At 46.5% G+C, this 16,904-nt stretch overlaps 1 pseudogene; it reads left to right on the top strand.

Annotated features, from left to right (window-relative positions):
• Window positions 1-4,367: 4,367 nt before the first annotated feature.
• LOC147108392 (zona pellucida sperm-binding protein 4-like) lies at window positions 4,368-9,476 on the top strand (annotated as a pseudogene).
• The last annotated feature ends 7,428 nt before the right edge of the window (window positions 9,477-16,904 follow it).

The raw sequence follows: 16,904 nt of genomic DNA, 5'->3' as shown, positions 1-16,904 counted from the left end.
CATCGCGAGTAATCGACGGGCGCGCTCTGATTTTGTGAGCCCGAAAACCTGCAGTAACCACGCTTTGAGGGTTTCATACTTGTGCTCCGTTGGGGGGTTTGCGAGGAGGCTGACGATCCGAGAGGCGGTAGAGCTGTCGAGTGCGGAGACCACATAAAGGTATTTGGTCTGATCCGCATCAATGTTCCTCAGGGCGAACTGCGCCTTGACCTGATTAAACCACGAGGGTGCTTGCTGCTCCCAGAACTGCGGTAGCTTTAGCGAAACGACGTTTGCTTCCATGCTGTGCTCTTCGTTCACAAAAACGGGGTCACCAATGTAGGAATTAACGAATTCCTACGAATAACGGAGATCGACACCAGAGAACAATTAAACAGGTCTTTACTCGACGGAGATGCCATGAGGACTGCCTGGGCAGCCCTGTGGTTTGCGACGTGACGGCATCGCGTTTACCCGCGTTTTCCCGTGCTCTTAAAGGGGCCACGCCCCATACATGCAAACTCTATATACAAAACACAGTAATGCCTAACACAATGGTACAGGTTTAGGCTGGTGTTAGAACATCGTTAAAGAGAATTATATACAGTTAGCCAGAGTCATTCAGTGGTTCTGCCACACTGCTGCATTTAAAGTCTACAGCAAGCCTTGCTTCTTCTGCAGACTGCCAAGCTTTTTGACTGTGGAGTGAGAGGGACCTGGAGGCACCATGAGCAGCGGGAGACCCAGATCAGCTCCTCTTTTTGACGAGGTGGCCTTGCAGGCTTTAGTAGATGGGGCTGCAGCCAACAGGGAGGTGCTCTTCCCTTCTACAGGGTGGAAGAGGCCTCCCAAGCAGACCAAGGCAGTGTGGATGCTGGTGGCTGAGGAGGTCAACTCCTTGGGAGTCACCCGCAGAACTTGGATTCAGTGCCGCAAGAGATTTCATCACCTTCTCCGCACTGGAAAAGTGAGTATGATTTTCCCATCACCCTCAATCTGACCTCCATTGCCTTTCCTCACCAGCACTCAGCTTCAGCAATCTCTTCCTCCACATCCCACCTGACACTGACATCCATGTACCCTTACCCATTCCCTTTTTTATGGTCACATTCACATAACTATTCGACTATGCACATTCCCTATCACTCTGATGCTATGCAAACAACTGACAACACACAGGGAGGGCCCTTGGTCTTGCCACCTCACTCCATCTTTGTCTCCTTCTATGTATCGATGCTATGGAGTCTCTACACTTACTCCTTCATTCTCACTTTGTTGCAGTATTGTGCAGATGTCACTCACTACCTCGCGAAAGTTGGAGCCGCCTTTGGCACTGCTGCTCAGACATGTTGAGGTAGCTGACCCTGTGTCTGTAGACCCTGTTTGGGGGGTATCTCCTGCGCCGATGCGCTTCCAAGTGCTGGCCCCTTCTGGCCTGTGCAGCTTCAGGTGGGTGAGCAGCAGCCTGGCGCTCCTGTTGCTGCTGCTGCTGTTGGTGCTGCTGTTGTTCCTGGTTCTGCTGGTGCCGCGGCTGGTGCTCGAGCTCATCTAATGCCCATAAGGGAAGGAAATAAATGGCTCCCATCCTTCTGGTATATGCCTCAGTTGAGGAAGCGCTCAGTGAGGGTGGCGAGAGGTGTTTCCCAGGAGGTCACACTGGAGATGGGTGTCAGGCTCCAAACTTCCACAGCTATGGTTATGCCTTCTAAAAGTTCCCCTAGACCTGAGACACCAAAGTCCTGCCACCTGCAAATGATGGCTGATCAAATCTCCTCTTTAATGGTTGACCTGCAGCTGATAGTCAGCAATCCAATAGTGCTCCCGCCAGATTTCACCATCGTGTTTCCCACCAGGTGTGTTTCACATGGGAAAAGGGTTAAATTCGCAAGGGCCTTTCAAAATAGGATAATAGAGGCTATTTAGTGCTTGTTAAGGGTCTTAACGACCTATCCCGCCTCTTTGTTTCTTTTAAATCAAACATATTTATTTAAATATGGTAGGACTTGTTACAACTCATCAATTACATAATAAATCTATTACATTTATTAGCCGCAATAAAACAAAGCCTTAAAAACAGCTTTAGGATTAACAGTACAAATGCAGTGGTCAATTTTACAGAAAAATCAACAATATTAACAGTACAGGTACCCCTAGTGAAAAACAATTTTACGCCAGTCCTATTGGCAATCTAGTAACTCTTCATTTTTGCTTGGTATTACCTGTTGTCCTTTTTTTTTACTTTAAAATTCAAGTACAACAGTATTTATACAACTCATCAATTACATAGTAAATCCATTACATTCATTGACCACAAAAAAAAGCCTCAAAAACAGCTTTATGGTCAACAATATAAATACAATAATAAATTTTTACAGGTAAATCAATAATGTTTACAGTACAAACTGTCACTATTTAATAAACCAAGAAAAGAAAGAACCCGTATACGTCAGACCTACTGGCATCGCTCAATCATTCAGTCATTCGTTCCTCCGTTCGTTCATTCATTCGTTCGCTCAAGCGTAACTTCCAATGTGCATGTCTGTGTGTGTGCGTATCATTTCTATCCCACCTGTTGGAGGCGGGACGGAGTCGGGACCATTAGACACGACTGAGTTAAAGTTGCTCAGAGTCGGGAACCAGGCGGGGGGGGTCCCGACCGCCAGTTTTCGCAATTTTAACCCCCCACACGCCTCCAATGCCCAATGAAAATCCTGGCCAGAGAGTGCGAGAGTGAGAATGAGAGAGAAAGAAATCGAGATCACATGGACTGAAATGAAATGGCTGGACACTGATATCTACGATCATGGGGACCTCGTAAGGAGGCCAAGTAGGATCATCCACTTGGCACTTTTGACTGAAGACATTTGCCAACACATCAGCCTTGTCTCCTGCATTCACTGCTGGGCTCCACCATGGCTGAAGATGACGATGTTTTGAGAGGCTTCTCCTCCTGTTAGTTGCTTGGTTGTCCACATAGCTGTGTCCACACATTGCTGCTTTAGGTGTTCAGCAGGCAGGTATTTATATTTATATGTAATATATGCATAGATTTAACATATCTGGATGAGTTAGGACATTCAGCATTCCTACATTGCAACAGCGACTACACTTCAAAACTACTTCATTGGCTGTAAAGTGCTTTGGGACATCCTGAGATCATGAAAGGCACCGTAGAATGATAGCTACACTAAGCTGATACCTCATTCTCTGCTATTCCTGGTCTTCTTTTGGTTACAACCACTTAACTGTAAGTTAAATGGAACTTAAAATAAAACTTATCAAATCAAATTAAAATCACATTGGCCGGGCTGACAATGCACTCCAGTCCCCGCGGCGCCCACCGGTCTCAGAAGGCCTCAAGTGTGCCGGCGGACACCGCGTGCTACATCTCCAGGGCCACCCAGGCACGAACATAGCCGCGGAAGAGAGGCAGGCAATCGGGCTGGACGACCCCCTCGAACGCCCGCTGCCTGGACCTATTAATGGCCACTTTGGCCATGCCCAGGAGCAGTCCTACGAGGAGGTCCTCCGACCCGCCCGCTCCCCTCCACACCGGGTGACCGAAGATCAGGAGCGTGGGACTGAAGAGCAACCAAAAATCGAGGCGCAGCCCCTTTAAGTAATGGAACAGGGGTTGCAACCTCAAACATTGAATATAAACTTGGAACACGGAATCCTCTAGGCTGCATAAAAGGCAGGCGACCTGGGAGTCTGTGAACTTACATAACATTTTATTGCAAGGGACTGCGCCATGCAACACCCCCCAGGCCAAGTCCCCAATAGAAAAGGGGGGGACTCCCGCGTATAAAGCCCCCCATTGGGGATGTCGGTATTCCTGGTGCTGCTCCTGGCTCACTCTTCTACACTTGCATTGAAGCAGGGTTATTTTCCTGGCATGCTGGTGATCAAGCAGTGAGGGCCTCCAGGTTACATATTGTGGTGGGATACAATTCTGCTGCTGCTGATGGTCCGCAGCACATGATGTTTGGACTACTAGACCTGTCCTTAGTCTGTCTCCCTTAGCCTGGTGGTAGTGCCACACTACACGATGGAGAATGGTGCAGCCATTATATATCAGCCTACATTAGACGGTCAAATCCTGTAGGGAGGCTCCAGGCCACACTAGAGCAGAGAAAGTGAGTGCAATGGGCCCGAGGGTCAGTTGCTGAGATGTTACTTGGAGCAAGAATGGAAGACTAACCCTTGAGAACCAGCGGAGGCAGGCTGACAGATAGAGCTTATCAAAAATGCAAACTACCTCCCCGAGTAACCCGTGGGAACAGGAACCCGCCACACTGGGATTGGCTCCAATTCCTGCCGCACTCGGAGCCTGGCCATAAAGCGGCTTGGTGTGGGAGGAGATTATTATTCTACTTGCAATAACCGAGATGGGGCATTGGGTGGTTGGCTGCTCTCTCTGCCTCTTGGCTGGGCTCTCCTTACTCCGAACCCAGTCACTGCTTCTCGGCGATAATGTTTGTCCAACAGACCCAGGCTGGAGATTTGAGCGTGGCCACCCAGACATTAGCAGCACCGACTGCACTAGCCAGGGTTGCTGCTTTGACCCGTAGGGCTCGAATGTCCATCCCTGCTTCTACAATCTGAGGAACAGCCCAGGTAACAAAGCGCTCCTTGACCCGATTCTAGAGGGAATACTTATGGGGATGAGGGCGGAATCCAACTTGTAGATCAGGACATGATCTACAGACTTGTTGCTGTCTCATTCTGTGTAATGGGGCAGGGTGGACATGTCTGTTGACCGAACTCATCCCGTGGAGTCCTGCGTGAAGCTGATTCCGCTTGGTGTATGGTATTGTAATTAACTAATAGAACATCAAGGTGTATGGCTGTTCCTCCATCATATTGAAGGCAGGTGTCAATAGCTGAAGTTCGGGCTGTTGGAATGAATTAGCTAGGTTTGTGAATACTTTGAGGAACTGGTGTCTACTTTGATTCAGTTGAAGTAAAGTAACCTGCTGCATAAATTCTACAATGAGTGACCCTATTGCTATGTGAAGGTGTTGATTCCATTGATCAGGTGTTTATTGGGCATTACTAATGGTACATTTCTGGTCTATAATGGCAGTAGTAAATCTCTGCCACACCTGATGCATGTGTTTGGGTTGGGCAGTGTGGTGGGTTGACTGTTGCTTATAGACATTGGTGGCCTGCACTAGATCTTTGGACTCCAATGTTTGGGTTTCCATGTGGGTTGGAGCTTGCTGCTGATTGGCACAATATAGCTCCCACCTTAGGATCTTCTCTTGAATGGTAGCAGCAAAAATAAAATCACAATCCAGGCCAAAGCTTCTAGTGTGACAGCCTGGATATCTTGTAGGCTGCCTGTGAGCTTCCTCTGCAGGCAATGCTCAATGATGTGATCAGGGTCTGATTAGGAGCTCCACAGTCACATGATGGGGATGCTTTAATCTTCCACCTATGGAGATGGTGACAGCATCTACCATGACCGGTTCTGAGGCGATTCATGGTTGTCCTAGCGTGATCCTTCAGGTTGTATTATGAAATCATCTATGGAATCCATTTGGAATGTTGCATTTTACCATCTGTCAAGACTAAAGGGTTTTGGCAAGGGTCCAAAATTGCTTTCTAGATTTGAGATGAGTTGGTCAAGTCAGCCTTGATTGGCATGTCTTTGCTGGTGCAGCGGTAGTTATCTCCCGAGATTGCATATTCGCAGCATAGGTGTGGTGGCAAATTACCTGATTGTCATTAAAAAACCATCTGGTTCTCTAATTCCCTTAAAGGAAGGAAATCTGCTGTCCTTGCCAGATCTGGCCTATGACTCCAGAACCACAGCAATGTGGTTGACTCTTAACTGCTCTCTGAAATGGAATGGCAAGCCACTGACTTGTAACGAACCACTATGGCAGTCAGTTTGGGAAACTTCACCACATGGAAGACCACTCACCACCACCTTAAAGGGCAATTGGGGATGGGGCAATAAATGCCAGCCTTGCCAGTGACACCCACATCCTGTGAACGAATTAAAAAAAAACTAAATCTGAGATTGCTGCTAGCCATGGGTTGAGGGATATGGAGTTGGTAGAAAGATCAGCCATGATCTCATTGAATGGTGGAACTGGCCTGAGGGGCTGAATGGCCTGGATCTGTTCCCAGCTAGTATAAATGCGTCCTTGCTCACTCCAATATCAAACTAAATGGTTGTGCTTTCACATGGATTCTAGTCCTGTTCCTGCTGTGAGCTGGTCTGTGGCTTTTGAGACTAGTCCCTCAAGTCTCTGGTCTGAGACCCCTGATTTCTCCTCTAATGAGAAGCCCCTGACCATCAATGGGAGCAGTGGGATTGAATTGTAATTCTCTTGCAGTGTGCACAGCGGATGGTCAGTTCATCATAGTGATCTCCAAGACTCTGACCCTTCCTGCCCTCAACCTGTCGTCTCTGTATGTGAAAGATGGACAAGAAGCAGAGTGCAGGCCTAAACTAACCACTGCCCAGCTTGTGACCTTCCGCTTCCCGATTACCTCTTGTGGCTCAACCAAGCGGGTGATTATTGAGGGGCCGAGCATTCTCCACCTGAATGAACCAGCTCCCTATTAACCAGTGTTCTCACTGCAGGAGGAGAATGGAATCTTGGTGTATGAAACGGATCTGTTGGGTAAGAAGATAATTCTGACTGTGAAACTGGGCTCAATAACCCGGGACAGCACCTTCAGGTAGGAGGATGGTGGGGAGATTATGGGGTTGAAGGGATGTGTTGCTGGATGAAACTCCACCTGCTATTGTCTCTCTGCAGCCTGCATGTCCAGTGCAAGTACAAGGGGAGGAAAGAGACTGGCTTACAAATCAATGTCACGGTTTACACGGCTCCTCCACCACCTCCTGCTTCTGATGATGGGATTCTGAAACTGGAACTGAGAATTGCAAAAGGTACAACGGCCCTGGGTAATGGTGACAGAAGCACTGGGAATGTATCAATGCATTCTTCTGTCTGCCTTTCAGGTGGTAACTACAGATCCTGGTATGTGGATAGTGACTACCCCATTCAGAGTATCCTTCAGGACCCAGTGTTTGTGGAGGTTCGTGTCCAGGACCGCACGGACCCAATGATTGTCCTGAGGCTGCATGACTGCTGGGCGACTCCTGTCCCAGCCCCAAACTTTGAGGTGCAATGGCATCTACTGGTGGATGGGTAAGGAAAGGCTGAATGGAAGGGCTAATGGTTTTAAAAATTCATGGAAAATGATGGGCAGGGAAAGATCAACTGTTCCATCAAGCCTGCCCCACACTGACTGTAGCATTGTGGCTAGACAGTTCCTACTCCTCTCGTCCCAATAACCACGTAATCTCCTGGGAGAGACAGAAAACCCAGGGCCAATAAGGAGTGGGGGGGAATACTTTGATTCCTCTGATTGCATCCAGTCATGGAGATCACATGGGCCACACTTTGCCAAATGTTAATTGTGAAGACACTTGTCTTCTATATGTGATCTGCTCTCTGCTTCTGGCCAAGGAGCAGTCCAGTTCTCCCCTGGAAGGTGTGCATCGAATTGGCACCCACCTCATGTCAATGTATTCTAGTCACTCGCTACTCTCTAGCTGGGGGGGAGGGGGTAGGAAGGAGAACCACCCAGCATTAGTCTATTCCAACTCTTGCCTACTTTAAACTCCTCCCCCTGTCCTCGTATGTCAAACTGTAATAATCTCAGCAAGGATGCCCTTTATAGATCTCCATCAGGCCGCCTCTAATTATACGCTGGTCAAGGATTAATAGACACAGTACAATGTGTCTGAGCAGCCAGGAATCCTTCTTGTAATTCCTCAGTCCCTTCTCCCATGTGGACGGGAAGCAGAGGGTAATGGTTGATGGGTGCTTTTGTGACTGGAAGGCTGTTTCCAGAGGGGTCCTACAGGGCTCAGTACTAGGTCCCTTGCTTTTTGTGGTGAGTTTATATCAACGATCTTGACTTGAATATAGGGGTTATGATTAAGAAGTTTGCAGATGATACTAAAATCGGCTGTGTGGTTGATACTGAAGAAGGAAGCTGTAGACTGCAGGATGATCGCAATAAATTGGTCAGGTGTGCAGAACAGTGGCAAATGGAATTCAATCCAGAGAAGTGTGAGATAATGCATTTGGGGAGGGCTAACAGGGAAAGGGAATACACATTAAATGGTAGGACACTGAGTAGTGTACAGGAACAAAGGGACCTTGGCGTGCATGACCACAGATCCCTTAAGGTAGCAGGCCAAGTAGCTAAGGCAGTTAAGAAGGCATATGGAATGCTTGCCATTATTAGCTGTGGCATAGAACACGAGAGCAGGGGGGTTATGCTTCAACTGCATGAAACACTAGTTAGGCCTCAGCTAGAGTACTATGAGCAGTTCTGGTCACCACATTACAGGAAAGATGTGATTGCACTAGAGAGGGTGCAGAGGAGATTTACAAGGATGTTGCTGAGAGTAGAGAATCTTAACTATGAGGAAAGACTGGATAGGCTGGGTTTGTTTTCCTTGGAACTGAGGAGACCTTATTGAGGTGTGTATAACATTTTTTTATGAAGGGCCTTGATAAAGTGGATAGAAAGGACCTATTTCCCTTGGCAGAGGGTTCAAAAACCAGGGGGCACAGATGTAAATAATTGGTGCAAGGTTTAGAGGTGGGTCGTGTGATTAGGCTGGATAGCTCTTTGTTGGCTGGCATGGTCACGGTCACGATGGGCTGAAATGGCCTCCTTCTGTGCTGTATCTTTCTATGATTCTATGTGAGGGGACCAAAACTAGGTGCAGTACAATTGATGTAGTCTAACCAATGACATGCATAGTGACCAAACGTTGTCCTTTGATTTGTACTGAAGAGTTATATGAATACAATCCAATACCTTGTTGGCTTTAGCTAAGTTTCTCTACATTGATCCTGAATCTTCTCTTGACCATTCAGTATTGTTCCATGCAACAGTTACTATTGCAGTAAGAAAGCTAAATGTGACGCCAGCTTTAGAGTAATGGGGTGAACTAAATGGTACATTGTAGCCCAGGGGCGGGTGTAGATGGCTACTTTCTCATCGAAGCAATGGTTTGAACTCTAACCCTTGCCACCAATGCCAAACTAAAATACATTTTTTTTTACTGGATCAATTATTTTTCTGCTCCCACTGACTGACCCTCCCGTTGCAGGTGCTCCTATGAGGGTGATGGCTACCAGACCCTCCTATACCCGATGGATGTGTTTTCCGGCCTGCAGTTCCCAACCCATCACAAGCGGTTTGAAGTGAAGACTTATGTTTTCCTGGATGGAGATTCTGCCCAGCCTCTCACTAGACAGGTAACCAAACAGGAATCTGAGTCAATGGAACCCTTTACTGGCTCCTTCTATAACAGCCTGGTTCATCTGTCTACATGAAGCTCACTCTAAACTCCTTTCCCTTCTAGGTTTACTTGCAGTGCTGAGGTTTGCTCCCCCTCTGCTCAAGATGACTGTACATCTAAATGTGGCCTAAGTGAGTCCTTTATTTAATCTCTTGCTGAACCAGGGATTTTGTTCTGATCCAGAGTTTGTTTCTAGTCAAAGCAAACTAATTTCCTTGTGTTACAGTAATATGTGGTTAGTTCCCTGCAACTGGGGGTTTTTCACGCTCTCCCTCCCAATATGAACAAACCTGCTCTCAAGGGATCGGACCCTTGTCTATAAATGGGAGCCAGAACTCTTAACCAGAATCTCCAGGGCCTGACTGCAATCCTGTCAGAAAATAAATGGGAGCAGGAGCTGGCCACTCAGCCCCTCGAGCCTGCTCCGCCATTCAATAAGATCATGGCTGATCTGATCTTGGCCTCAATGCCTCTTTCCCACCTGCTCCCCTCTACACCCCTGTAGCTCAAATATGTATATCTCTGCCTTGGATATATTCAATGAATCCGTCTCCACAGCTCTCTGGGGTAGAGAATTCCAAAGATTCATGACCCTCTGAGAAGAAGTTCCTCCTCATCTTCATTTTAAATAGGCAACCCCTTATCCTGAAACTGTGCACCCCTAGTTCTAGATTCCCCCATGAGGGGAAACATCCTCCCTGCATCTACACTCGAGCCCCCTCAGAATCTTGTGTTTCAATAAGATCACCACATTCATCTAAATTCCAATGAGTATAGGCTCAACCCTGCTTCGTAAGACAACCCCTTCATCTCGGGAATTAATCTAGTGAACGTTCTCTGAACTGCCTCCAATGCAAATATATCCCTCCTTTTTAAATAAGGAGACCAAAACTGTACACAGTATTCCAGGTGTGGTGTCACCAGCGCCCTGTACAGTTCTAGCAAGACCTCCCTACTTTTATACTCCATCCTCCCTTGCAATAAAGGCCAACATTCCATTTGCCTTCCAAATTACAGGAAACTTTCTGATATCCGGCACTGACGGGACCGAGCTGCTGCCGTAACATCAAAAGTGCCGGACATACCAGAGTTAATGTTTAAACATACGAAACTGAGAAGCTCTGTGTGAATTAACAAACCCTGTTGCTTAGCAACAGCTTCAAAACAGTCGGCTGCAGCTGCAAGCGCCTGTAGCTGAAGCTGTTGCTATAGCTACAGACCTTGCAGTGCTTAACTGGGGGGAAAAAAAGCAATGAGAACTAAAAAAAATATAGAAAACGGCTCCTGATTTTTGCCATTAGATCGAGTATTCCGGACATATAACCTCCGGTTAAACCAAAGTTTCCTGTGCTTGATGTACCTGCATGCTAACTTTTTGCGTTTCATGTACAAGGACCCCCAGATCCCTCTGTACTGCAGCATTAGACAGTCTCTATATTAAAAAAAAAAATTCCTTTTCCATTATTCCTACCAGTGGATAACCTCACATTTACCCACATTTTACTACATCTGCCAAATTTTTGCCCACTCACCTAACCTATCCATATCCCTTTGCAGACTGTCCTCCTCACAATTTGCTTTCCCACTTACCTTTATATCTTTAGCAAATTTGGCTACATTACACTCTGTCCCTTCATCCAAGTCATTAAAATAGATTGCAAATAGTTAAGGCCCCAGCACTGATCTCTGTGGCACCCCACTAGTTACAGTTTGCCAACTGGAAAATGACCCATTTATCCTGACTTTGTTTTCTGTTAGTTACCCAATCTTCTATGTCGGAGGTGGCAACTTTCGGATGAGAAGTTAAAGCGAGGCTCCGTCTGCTCTCTCAGGTGGACGTAAAAGATCCCATGGACACTATTTCAAAGAAGATTATCTGCTCATTATCTAGACAGAGTAGATAGAGAGAAACTGGTCCCATTGGCGGAAGGGTCGAGAACCAGCGGAGACAGATTTAAGTTCATTGGCAGAAGATCCAAAGGCGACATGAGGAAAAAAGCTTTTAGGCAGCGTGTGGTTATGATCTGGAATGCACTGCCTGAGAGTGTGGTGGAGGCAGATTCAATCGTGGCTTTCAAAAGGGAACTGGATAAGTAGCTGTAGGAAAATAAATTTGCAGGGCTTGGGTCATGTCTCTCTAAGCTGAGTGAATTTTTTGAGGAGGTAACAAGGTGGGTCGATGAGGGTAGTGCGTTTGATGTAGTCTTTCTGGATGTTAGCAAGGGTTTTGATAACGTCCCACATGGCAGACTGGTCATGAAAGTAAAAGCCCATGGGATCCGAGGCAAAGTGACAAGTTAGACCTAAAATTGGCTCAGAGGCAGGAAACAAAGGGTAATGGTCGAAGGGTGTTTTTATGACTGGAAGGCTGTGTCCAGTGGGGATCCGCAGGGCTCAGCACTGGGTCCTTTGCTTTTTGTGGTATATATCAATGATTTGGGCTTGAATGTAGGAAGTATGATTAATAAGTTTGCGGATGATACCAAAACTGGCCGTGAGGTTGAAAATGAAGAAGAAAGCTGTAGACTGCGGGAAGATATCAATGGACTGGTCGGTGGGCAGAACAGTGGCAAATGGAATTCAATCCAGAGAAGTGTGAGGTAATGCATTTGGGAGGGCTAGCACGGCAAGGGAATACACACTAAATGGTAGGACACTGAGAAGTGCAGGGGATCAGAGGGACCTTGGAGTGCATGTCCACAGATCCCTGAAGGTAGCACGACAGGTAGATAAGATAAGGTGGTTAAGAAGGTATACAGGATACTTGCCATTATGAGCTGAGGAATAGAATATAAGAGCAGGGAGGTTATGCTTGAACTGTATAAAACATTAGTTCAGCCACAGCTAGAGTACTGCGTGCAGTTCTAGTCACCACATTATAGGAAGGATGTGATTGCACTAGAGGAGGTGCAGAGGAGATTTACAAGGATGTTGCCTGGGCTGGGGAATTTTAGCTATGAGGAAAGATTGGATAGGCTGGGTTTGTTTTCTTTGGAACAGAGGAGGCTGAGGGGAGACATAATTGAGGTGTATAAAATTATGAGGGGCCTAGATAGAGTGGATAGGAAGGCCCTATTTCCCTTAGCAGAGGGGTCAATAACCAGGGGGCACAGATTTAAAGTAATTGGTCGGAGGTTTGAGGGGATTTGAGGAGACATTTCTTCATGGGGGTCTGCAATTCACTGCCTGAAAGGGTGGTAGAGGCAGAGACCCTCATCACATTTAAAAAGTACTTGGATAGACACTTGAAATGCCGTAACCGACAAGGCTACGGACTAAGTTCTGGAAAATGGGATTAGCGTGGATTGCTTTTTTCCGGCCGGCACTGACAAGATGGGCCAAATGGCCTCCTTCTGTGCTGTAACCATTCTATGATTGTATGATTAGATTGCTGTTTGTGGGACCTTGCTGTGCACAAATTGGCTGCCACCTTTCCTACATTACAACAGTGACTACACTTCAAAAATAATTCATTGGCTGTAAAGTGCGTTGGCACATCCAGTGGCCATGAAAGGCGCTACAGAAATGCAAGTCTTTCTTTTTCTTTGCTTGGTTAGACCACAGTAGGAGTATGGTGCAGAGTTCTGTTCTCGATTACAAAAAGGATATAGAGGCACTGGAGAAAGTGCAAAAGATTTACAAGGATAACAGATCTCAGGAGAAAAGGCCCCAGAGGCTCAGGTAGGCGTACCAATCCCCAATCTCAGGGAAGGAGAGAGGTAAAAAGTATTCGAGGTGTGACGTCACCACAAAACAGGTAGGTGATTGGTTGGAGTATTTCTCTCTCTTTTAAAACTTTAAGTCTGTGGTTTATAGTTTTTAAGGTCTCTGTGGTGTAGCGGGGACAGTTTGTAAACCAGGGCCCTTAAATATATCATTTAACTGTAGTGAAATTGGTTGGATTCATTTAATTTTAATTAATTAGTTAAAGGATAAGTCATGGCAGGACAGCCCAGCCCCGTAGTGTGCTCCTCCTGCTCTATGTGGGAAATCAGGGACGCTTCCTGCGTCCCTGACGACCATGTGTGCGGGAAGTGTGTCCAGCTGCAGCTACTGACAGACCGCATTGCGGCACTGGAGCTGCGGATGGATTCATTTTGGAGCATTCGCGATGCTGAGGACGTCGTGAATATCACATATAGCGAGTTGGTCACACCGCAGGTAAAGGGTGTACAGGCAGGAAGGGAATGGGTGACCAGCAGGCAGAGTAAGAGGCGCAGGCAGGTAGTGCAGGAATCCCCTGCGGCCATCCCCCTCTCCAACAGATATACCACTTTAAATACTGTTGGGGGGGATGACTCATCAGGGGAAGGCAGCAGCAGCCAACTTCCTGGCACCATGGGTGGCTCTGCTGCACAGGCTGGGAGGAAAAAGAGTGGAAGAGCTATAGTGATAGGGGACTCAATTGTAAGGGGAATAGATAGGCGTTTTTGCGTCCGCAATCGAGACTCCAGGATGGTGTGTTGCCTCCCTGGTGCAAGGGTCAAGGATGTCTCGGAGCGGCTGCAGAACATTTTGGAGGGGGAGGACGAACAGCCAGTTGTCGTGGTGCACATAGGCACCAACGATAGAGGTAAAAAACGGGATGAGGTCCTAAAAGCAGAATATAGGGAGTTAGGAGGTAAATTAAAAAATAGGACCTCAAAGGTAGTAATCTCAGGATTGCTACCAGTGCCACATGCTAGTCAGAGTAGAAATAGGAGGATATTTCAAATGAATACATGGCTAGAGGAATGGTGCAAGGGGGAGGGATTCAAATTCCTTGGACATTGGAATCGGTTCTGGGAGAGGTGGGACCAGTACAAACGGGACGGTTTGCACCTGGGCAGGGCCGGGACCGATGTCCTAGGGGCAGTGTTTGCTAGTGCTGTTGGGGAGGGTTTAAACTAAAGTGGCAGAGGGTTGGGAACCTGAGCAGGGAGACAGAGGAAAGGGAATACAAGGAAAAAAGCAAAAGACAGGAAGGAGAAAAACAAAATTAGAAGGCAAAGAACTCAACGGTTTAAATCAAACATGGTCACAGTAAATAATAATTCATGTAGGTCTGAGAGCGTTAAAAAAACAAGCCTGAAGGCTTTGTGTCTTAATGCAAGGAGCATTCGGAACAAGGTGGATGAATTAGCTGCGCAAATAGAGGTAAACGAATATGATTTGATTGGGATTACAGAAACATGGCTCCAGGATGGCCAAGGCTGGGAACTCAACATCCAGGGGTATTCAATATTTAGGAAGGATAGGCAAAAAAGAAAGGGAGGTGGGGTAGCATTGCTGGTTAAAGAGGGGATTAACACAATTGAAAGGAAGGATATTAACTCTGATGATGCGGAATCTGTATGGGTAGAACTGAGAAATATCAAGGGGCAGAAAACGTTAGTGGGAGTGGTATATAGACCTCCAAACAGTAATACGGAGGTTGGGGATGGCATTAAACGGGAAGTTAGAGACGCGTGCAATAAGGGCACAGCAGTCATCATGGGTGACTTTAATTTACATATAGATTGGGCTAACCAAATTAGTAAAAATACTGTGGAGGAGGAATTCCTAGAATGTTTACGGGATGGTTTTCTGGAACAATATGTCGAGCAACCAACCAGAGATCAGGCCATCTTAGACTGGGTATCATGTAATGAGAGAGGATTAATTAGCAATCTTGTTGTACGAGGCCCCTTGAGTCAGAGCGATCATAATATGATAGAATTCTTCATTAGGATGGAGAATGAAATAGTTGACTCGGCGACTAGGGTCCTGAATTTAAATAAAGGAAACTACGATGGTATAAGCTGCGAATTGGGTAGGATTGATTGGGGAATGTCACTCAAAGTGTTGACGGTGGATAGGCAATGGCAAACATTCAAAGACCGCATGGATGAACTACAGAAGTTGTTCATCCCAGTTTGTGATAAGAATAAAACTAAAAGGGTGACTCAACCGTGGCTAACAAGGGAAATTAGGGATAGCATAAGATCCAAGGAGAGGGCATATAAATTGGCCAGAAAAAGCAGTAAGCCTGAGGATTGGGAGCAGTTTAGGATTCAACAAAGGAGGACAAAGGGATTAATTAAGAAGGGGAAAATAGAATATGAAAGTAAGCTCGCAGGGAACATAAAAACTGACTGTAAGAGCTTTTATAGATATGTGAAGAGAAAAGGATTAGTGAAATCAAGTGTAGGTCCCTTGCAGTCAGAAGCAGGGGAAGTTATAATGGGGAACAAAGAAATGGCAGACCAATTAAATGCATATTTTGGTTCTGTCTTCACATAGGAGGACACAAATAACCTCGCAGAGATGTTGGAGAGCATAGGGTCTGATGAGAGGGAGGAACTGAAAGAAATCAGTATTTGTAGGGAAATGGTGTTGGGGAAATTGATGGGATTGAAGGCCGATAAATCCCCAGAGCCTGATAATCTGCATCCTAGGGTACTTAAGGAAGTGGCCCTAGAAATAGTAGATACATTGCTGATCATCTTCCAAAATTCGCTGGAATCTGGAACTGTACCCATGGATTGGAGGGTAGCTAATGTTACCCCACTATTCAAAAAGGGTGGTAGAGAGAAAGCGGGGAATTACAGACCGGTAAGCCTGACATCGGTAGTGGGGAAAATGCAGGAGTCCATTATAAAGGATGTAATTACTGAGCACTTGGAAAACAGTGACAGGATCGGACAAAGTCAACATGGATTTACAAAAGGTAAATCGTGCTTGACTAATCTACTGGAATTTTTTGAGGATGTAACTGGGAAAATAGATAAGGGAGAACCAGTAGATGTGGTGTATTTGGACTTTCAAAAGGCTTTCGATAAGGTCCCACATAAGAGATTAACGTGTAAAGTTAAGGCACATGGGATTGCGGGCAAGCTATTGACTTGGATAGAGAACTGGTTGGCGGACAGAAAGCAGAGAGTAGGAATTAACGGGTCTTTTTCCGAGTGGCAGGCAGTGACTAGTGGGGTACCGCAGGGATCGGTCCTTGGACCCCAGCTATTCACAATATACATTAATGATCTAGATAAGGGAACTAGATGTAATATCTCCAAGTTTGCAGACGACACAAAGCTGGGTGGGTGTGTGTGCTGCGAGGAGGATACCGAGAAACTCCAGGATGATTTGGACAGGTTGGGTGATTGGGCAGAAGCGTGGCAGATGCAATATAGCGTGGATAAATGTGAGGTTATCCACTTTGGTGTCAAAAACAGAAAGGCAGACTATTATCTGAATGGCAATAGATTGGGAGAAGGGGAAGTGCAACGAGACCTGGGTGTCCTTGTGCACCAGTCGCTGAAGGTAAGCATACAGGTGCAGCAGGCGGTGAAGAATGCAAATGGTATGTTGGCCTTCATAGCAAAAGGGTTTGAGTACAGGAGCAAGGATGTCCTGCTGCAGTTGTACAGGGCCTTGGTGAGACCACACCTTGAGTACTGTGTGCAGTTTTGGTCACCTTATCTGAGGAAGGATGTTCTTGCCATGGAAGGAGTTCAGTGAAGATTCACAAGGCTGATCCCTGGGATGGCAGGAATGACGTATGAGGAGAGATTGGGTCGATTGGGCTTATACTCGCTGGAGTTTAGAAGAATGAGAG

Source organism: Somniosus microcephalus, chromosome 13, assembly GCF_052327205.1.
Source record: "Somniosus microcephalus isolate GS21.2 chromosome 13, FLI_Smic_1.0, whole genome shotgun sequence".
NCBI lineage: Eukaryota > Metazoa > Chordata > Chondrichthyes > Squaliformes > Somniosidae > Somniosus > Somniosus microcephalus.
Note: the sequence above shows the minus strand (reverse complement) of the source record. Positions and strands in the feature narration are given on the sequence as shown.